The sequence below is a fragment of the Olea europaea genome, unplaced genomic scaffold (assembly GCF_002742605.1).
Source record: "Olea europaea var. sylvestris unplaced genomic scaffold, O_europaea_v1 scaffold1328, whole genome shotgun sequence".
Taxonomy (NCBI): domain Eukaryota; kingdom Viridiplantae; phylum Streptophyta; class Magnoliopsida; order Lamiales; family Oleaceae; genus Olea; species Olea europaea.
In genome coordinates this window covers 158,375-165,899 of record NW_019230760.1, presented here as the reverse complement: position 1 = coordinate 165,899, position 7,525 = coordinate 158,375, and the positions used below count along the sequence as shown (strand labels likewise).

At 38.4% G+C, this 7,525-nt stretch overlaps 1 pseudogene; it reads left to right on the top strand.

Moving 5' to 3' along the window:
• Positions 1-3,006: 3,006 nt before the first annotated feature.
• LOC111375028 lies at positions 3,007-7,525 on the top strand (annotated as a pseudogene).

Below are 7,525 nucleotides of genomic sequence, written 5' to 3'. Positions count from 1 at the left end.
GCATAACTAAAAACTCATAATGTCCTTCGTGAGTCCTAAGAGCTATTTTGTGTACATCCTCCTTCTGAATCCTTATTTGGTGATAACTCAACTTTAAGTCCAATTTTGAGAATATTGTTGCCCCATAGAGTTCATCCAGTAGTTCGTTGATGACTGGAATTGGAAATCTGTCTGACACGGTTGCTTTGTTTAATGCTCTATAATCGACACAAAAATGCCAGCTTCCATCCTTTTTCTTTACGAGGAGCACGGGGCTAGAATATGGGATAACGCTAGGTTGAATGATTCCGGCTCCAGCATTTCCTTGACCAACTTCTCAATCTCATTTTTTTTTTAAATGTGGGTACCAGTAAGGTTGGACACTCACAGGCTCCGAGCCGTCCTTCAACGAAATGGCATGATTGACTTCCCGGGCTGGGGGCAACCCCCCTTCTCTTCAAACACCTGCCCATGTTTTTGAAGTATCTTCAGCACTCCTGCAAGGGGGTTCTACTTCCATTTTCCTCAGCCTCCCTTCAAAATGTCCACCTCCTATTTCCAACCATACCCCCTGTCCCTCTTCTTGCAACGTTCTCATCATAATCTTCAATGAAATCCCTGATTTATTAAGCCCGGGTTCTCTTTTTAGTGTCATCCAAGCATCCCCAATTTAGAATTTCATGGTCAATAACTTCCAGTTAACTTCCATGCTTCCCAGTGTGCCAAGCCGTTGCAAACCTAGTACAACCTCGGTGCTGCCTAATTCCAGCGGCAAAAAATCTTCCACAATTGCGAGCCCTTGCATTATCAGCACTATCCCTTTACACTTTCCTTTTCCCTTCACCGATTTCCCAATGCCCATGACGACATCCTAGTTGTTTGTTTCAGTAGTTGGAAGCCCTAGCTGTTGGACTAATTTCAGCAAGATAGAATTGTGAGTCACCTCGTAGTTAATTAAAATTGTTACCTTGTGTGACCCGATTAATCCTATTAATTTCATGGTACCCGGAATGGCCAGCCCTATTACGGAGTTGAGTGACAGCTCTACCGTCTCTGTCACCTCCAGCAACGGCCCTTCTACTAGATTTCGAGCCTTGTCTCCCCTTCCTCTTCGTGTTCTTATACTAGCAGTACCCGGAGCTCCCAATGTTTGCACCTGTGGCCTACGTATACTTTTCCTCCAACGGAAGCACAAACCCTTATCTCGCCTTGTCCTACATTCCGCATCAGACATATATTTAATGGGTATTTCTCTCCGACTGCTCACAAATCTGTCATCCATTGTCACCGTCTTCGTAGGGAACGAACCTTTTTTGATTGGGTTTGGATTGCTTTTGAGATTCTTCTGGGCTGTGAGTTCCTTAATGTTCTTAAGCACCATGTTTCAGTCCTCCACTTTTTGGGCCACTTCCATAATCTGGCTCAATCCTTTTGGGCCCCATAACCTAACCTCAGCCCTGATTTTCGGTAAGAGCCCATTTACAAAAATACTCTCCAACACTTTATCGGAGAGGTTTTTCAACGGGGCTGCCAAAACCTCAAATTCTCTTCTGAAATCTGCCATCGTCCCACCCTAGCTCACCGCCAAAAACTTCTCACATATACTACCTTCTTGGGTCGGTCGAAAACGCAGCAAAAGCTGGGTTCGAAATTCCTGTCATTTCTGGAACGACTTCCTCGCTTCCACCCACTATAGCCATGAAAGGGCATAACCTTCCAGACTTACTCCCACTGCTCCTATTTTCTTCCGCTCCGACAGTCTATTGATCTCAAAGTATCTCCTCGTGCGGAAGAGCCACCCATCTGGATCCTCCCCACTGAAAATGGGAATTTCCAGTTTCCTCACCCTTCTCCAATTATCCACTTCCCTATCATGTTCTACGGCAGTTGATACACTTCCATGGCTGACTTCCCCTAAACCTTCTGGCCACTTTCCTCGTTCTATTGTTCATTGGTCACCCACAACCCCTGGGGGTAGGGTCGAAGGTAATAATCCACTACCTTCTGAACCTCCTTTTGTCCCTGCCCTTGGATTCGAGAGTGTCGTAACTGTTTTCCTAGTCTCTTCCAATGATTGCATCATTTTAGCTACGTTCTGAGCCAGCTGTTCCATTGACCATTCCAAGCTTGGAACTTCACTTCTTCCATCTCTTTCTCCACGGATTCTACCTTGCTGTCTGTTTTTTTTTTTTTGGGGCCATCAGGATGCACGTGCTCTGATACCAATTTGATAGGGCTCAAACAAAGAAAGTAGGAACAAAAATTAAAATGAATCTTTAATTGAAGAAGAACGATAACAGCAGAGGAATTACATAAAAAGAACAGTGACCACAAGACTATTTCTCACTTACTAATTTTCTGACTCTCTTCCCTCCCTACTAACTCTATTTATAGGTAATTTTCTAACGGTTTCTCTCCAGCACATGCTGTTCAACAGATTCTGTTTTCCCTCCTGTCTTGGTTTTTCTAGAATATGTGAAGTGTATAGGCGGCTTATCAAAACCCCTACCTTTTAACCAGCAAAATTCAATCAAGTACGACTTCTTAAGAAATATCAACCGTGTTCTTTGAAGAAGATGAAAAGAGGCCCAACATTAGTTGTTTGTCCTACACAGTGTCGGCTGTAAACAATTTTTCTATTTTTCGCTATCCCTAATTTCCCAAAACAACAATAAAATTATAAAAACTAAAAAATGACTCTAGAACATAATCAATACTTCCTGATTTTCGTCTTAAAATCATCGCAAATAGACAATTGTTACCTACCCAATTCAGACACCATCAATGCCCCCGTTTGATCCCATTTTTTAGAAATAAAAATGGATGGAATAGTATTTTTTTGAAAAATGAGTGGTTGAAAAAGAAGGAAAAAATTTCAATTTACGTGTCATATTATTTTATGGAAGATTGTGTGGTTAAAAATAAGAGAAAGAAAAATAAAATATAATGGAATGAAAATGAATAGGGGATCAAATAGGGGCAATATTTGTTACTTCTGGTTAAATTCATTTTTCCCGGGAATATTTAATGGGGACTCCGGCATTCCCAAATCTCGGGAAACACTGCAGCGTTGATGTTTGCCGACAGATCGATTTCTTGCCCTTCACATGCGATTGCTGACACAAGGCATATCCTTGCAAAAAAATGAATGAAGCTGGGATTTTTGTCCACTTTATTGTTAATTATGCAACATCTAAGGCCTTTTGCTATGATGGAAGGTACTGAGATTTGACTTTTATCTTACACGGAAGAAAAAAATGTACGAGTCATGAGGGGATTTTAAAAGATCGATTCCCTAAATGTCTTTCTGGATATTCCTTAGTGCCCTTGTTAATTAGTCTTTCATCATATAAACTTACGTTTTTTCATGGTAAATTATATTTAGAGTAGACAGAACTTACTGTGTTTATTGTTTACTAACCCCTTGTTTGAGCCTCATTTTTCAATCAAAATACATTTTTCAACAGTGATTTGACGCCATTTCAACCACACATTTTTCAATAAAATAATATTATACGCAATTCAAAAACTTTCTTTATTTTTTAACCACACATTTTCCATCAATACACTATTCAAAAATTCATTTTCTTCACAAAAATGGGGCTCAAACAAGGGCTAAATAAATTTGAAAAAGGTAAGAAACCATATATCTTATTGTGGCCAACAAGATAAGAAGTCTAGAGCCATGTTATAGATGAAAAGTCGAGCCTGGTATGAAGGAAAATGTTTGGAGGAATGGTTTCCTCTCCATCAGGAAGGGTGAAGATGTTTTGGTGGGGGGGAGAGAGAGAGAGAGAGCGCATAGCTGCGTATATAGTGAGAGAAATAGTATAGTGGAGAGAATAGAGATAGTGCTATCAATATAAAATTAGAGAGGTGTGGTGCTAGTGGGATGTTTTCAAAATTGTAAAAATGATTTATATCAATAAAATTGTTCTATTTTAGGGATAGTGCGAGCCGGTAAGACCCCTGTAGGAAATGCTCTGTACGAAGAGCATTTTCCTTAAACTCAGCATATATCTTAAATGCAATTAAAAAGAGGAACAATTTTCTTTATAAGTTAGAGATATGAGAGAGTTGTTGGAAAGAAACCAGTAGGTTTGGGACATTGCATATTCACCTTTTCTTTTCCAATCCACCGCCTCTGTTCATACTTCATAGGCTGTCACAATTTAGTTCACGTTCTTTACCTTCTCTTCTTTTGGGCGTAATTGATGTACTGTTTTTTGCTCAGTTCTATTCAATCAGAACTTTAATTGCTTGTTTTGTGGTGAATTGTACAGTCCTGGACATTATTAAAGATGAATGTAAGTTAAAATCTTGTCTATTGTATTGTACAATATTGTCAACTACTGTGCACTATATTGCATCTAGGGATAATTAAGTGGACAAGGATGTAGCTTTACCTATTCATTAAGATTGAATAACATTGATAATATATCTGAATGACATGACTAGTATCTAGGTCAGTTTACTGGCATCTGTTAATTAAAAAAAAAGGTTGAACCCCACCTTGAGGGCCCCCACCGCCCTGTCCCTAGAGTTTTGTGAAGGAGGTAAATTATGGGATGTGCCCCAACAAGCCAAGTAACAAGAACTACCTATACACTGCGCCTACAAGGAGTCCAATTCCATGTCTTAGGAATCAAACCCCCACACTGCAGCTGCCAGCAAGGCATGAGATAACCTCACTCCTGTCCTTTGCATCACTGAGCTGTGCCCCGAGGGGCGGCATCTGTTAATTTATTGACGCGCAACATAAGCAAGAGTTATAATTTTTTATCCCTTTCATGTTAGTATATCCATTTCCATTTGTTTGCGAGCCTTCTCCTATTAAATGATTATTGTATTTTTTCCTAACAAGTGCTAAATGGCAATGGAAAACTCTCAGGTATTTTGTCTAGAGCACCGGAGCTAACACCAATGTCCCAAAGCCAACAAACATGATGTCAGTGTTGTCATCTGCCCCCTCTGTGCCAAAGGAGTTCTCTTAATTCTAGATGAAGATCCAAATATTACTTGGGAATTATCAATAAAATTGTAAATTGTATATAATAAAGTCTTGTGAATATTACAAAGGAGAAGACTCTATTTATAGGGCTACAAATAACTGTAAAAGGAAATAACGTAAAAGGAAAGATTTTGTGTAATTATTACACAATCAATTAGAAAAGGAAAATAATCCTACACTATTGAAAAACTATCATAGAGAAATATTGATGCTATATTTATTATATTCTACTCACACCCCCCTCAAATTGATGTTGGTAAAAATATCAATTTACAATCACGAACTGGATGCGCTATCGAGTCAACGTTTTCGTAAAATCCATAAACCAAGAACTCAACTTTGCTGAACTTCAAACCCAAGAACTAATTCAAGACTCGATATGATTCCCGACGAAGAATCAATGTCCAACCAGAAACTGATGACGCTGACAAATCATCATCAAAACGTCGAATGCTTGCACTACATAGATGAAAAGGCAAAAACTGGCACTATCAACTTCCATATTTGTAGTTGCTTGAAAATATCCTGTCATGAGTTTAAAAATACATTTAAAATGCATTGAAACAGTAAATCCAAAGAGTAAAATAACTATTCAACAAATCTAAAAAGTTGTGATAACTATTCAATATATCTAAAAAGCTGTAATTCTAATAGAGCCAAAATGAAGGAGATGGACATAGAATTACTTTTGTCTTTCTCTTTCTATAACATTTTACTAATATTTAAATAAAAACTGCAAAAGTAGAATATTGAAAAAAGAAACTGTTATATGGGCCAATGCATCAGAGAAACAAGAAGGCCAAGTTTCTGTGCAAGCTTCAAAAATATCTCAATTGTTCATCAATTATTCTTACAACCACCATTTGGACACAGATATAGAAAATATCATCTTGCAGCTTATTTTAAAACTTATTTTCAAACGTCAAAACCACTCACTGCCTTAAAATTGGTACACAAAACACAGATGATGGGCTTTACTGCAGCATGTGTAGACTCTATATAGTGTTCTTCATATTAAGTCTAATTCTTGTGTTAACCAACGGATCTACTTTCAACAGATTATGCTAAAATAACTCATATAAAAATAAAGGGACTAAAGAACTCTCTAGGTCTCATCTCATCTCATCTCATCTCTTGTAGGTATAGGATCGATACTGTTAAAAGTATTTATGCGTGGATCAAGATTCGACAGTAATTCGCAGGAACAACTATATACTCGATGAAAAAAATGACGACAGGAGTGATGAAGCAAATGTCAGTAAAACAGCTTCAGATAGGAAACTTTCACAAAGACCAGATATAGAGTAGCAGGCATTTATTTTTGAAGTCTAGTCATCCATGTATAGCAACATTTTACAGTTCTATGCAGCACAATTAGGAACAAAAATATATGCAAAAAAAACACAAGCATTTACACACAGAACTGTTAAAATACAAAAATTAATAGTCATTCAAACATAATCATATATAAGCAAGCAAAAGAAAAATCTTTAGTCAACAGAAATCCAGATATGCTACAGAACACCACCACACAGGAAAAACTAAAATTCAGCAGAATCTACTTTAAAGTTAAATAGCAATTTAAAATAAATTAAGCATGCAACTGAGAATAACATTAACAACAACAAAGGGGGGGGGGGGGGGGGGGGTATAAAAAAAAAAAAAAAAAAAAAAAAAAAAATTGACCGGACGAGCGGCACAAGGCCACTCGTCATAGAACTGAACCTGACAAGTTTAAACCAAATTTAAACTCGCTCTGATACCATATCAATAAAATTGTAAATTGTGTATAATAAAGTCTCGTGAATATTACAAAGGAAAAGACTCTATTTATAGGGCTAGAAAATAATCCTGTGTTATTGGAATTGATGTTATATTTATTATATTCTACTCACACACGTGTAAATATTGAGTGTGAGCCATCGAATTATGAGAAAGCCACAAAGAAAAGGAAATGTCCAGTACCCAGATGCAAGGAACTCCTAACATTTTCGAACACGGTCAAGTGTAGGGATTGTACTGTAGATTATTGTCTGAAACATCGGTTTGGTCCAGATCACAATTGCCCTGGGCCTAGGAAACCCGAAGCAGCTTTTCAGTTTAGGGGCTTTCTAAATAGAAGTAGAAGGGAGGAGCCAAAGCAACCTGCCGTCTCATCTTCATCAAAATGGGATACAAGCTTTCTTAAAGCAGCTGAAGCTGGAATGGCACGTTTGAGCAGTGAATTCAACCAGGTGTTGGGCAGGGACGGAGAAGGGCTGAGCAGCAGCAGCCATGGTGGGAGTGCAAGTGGGCAAGTCGAACAATGTCCACAATGCAATTTAAGATTCTCAACAGTTGGGGCTCTGGTGGATCACGTGGAGAAAGTCCATAATAGGGACGGTGTTATGAAGGTGACTGTCGATGTCTGCCCCTAATGTAGTAAAGGATATCGCAATCCCGTGGCCCTTGTGGAGCATGTTGAAAAGGAACATGGTGGCATTTCAAAAGCTTAGACAGAATTCATTCTTGGAATTTGAAGATGTGAACATGTGA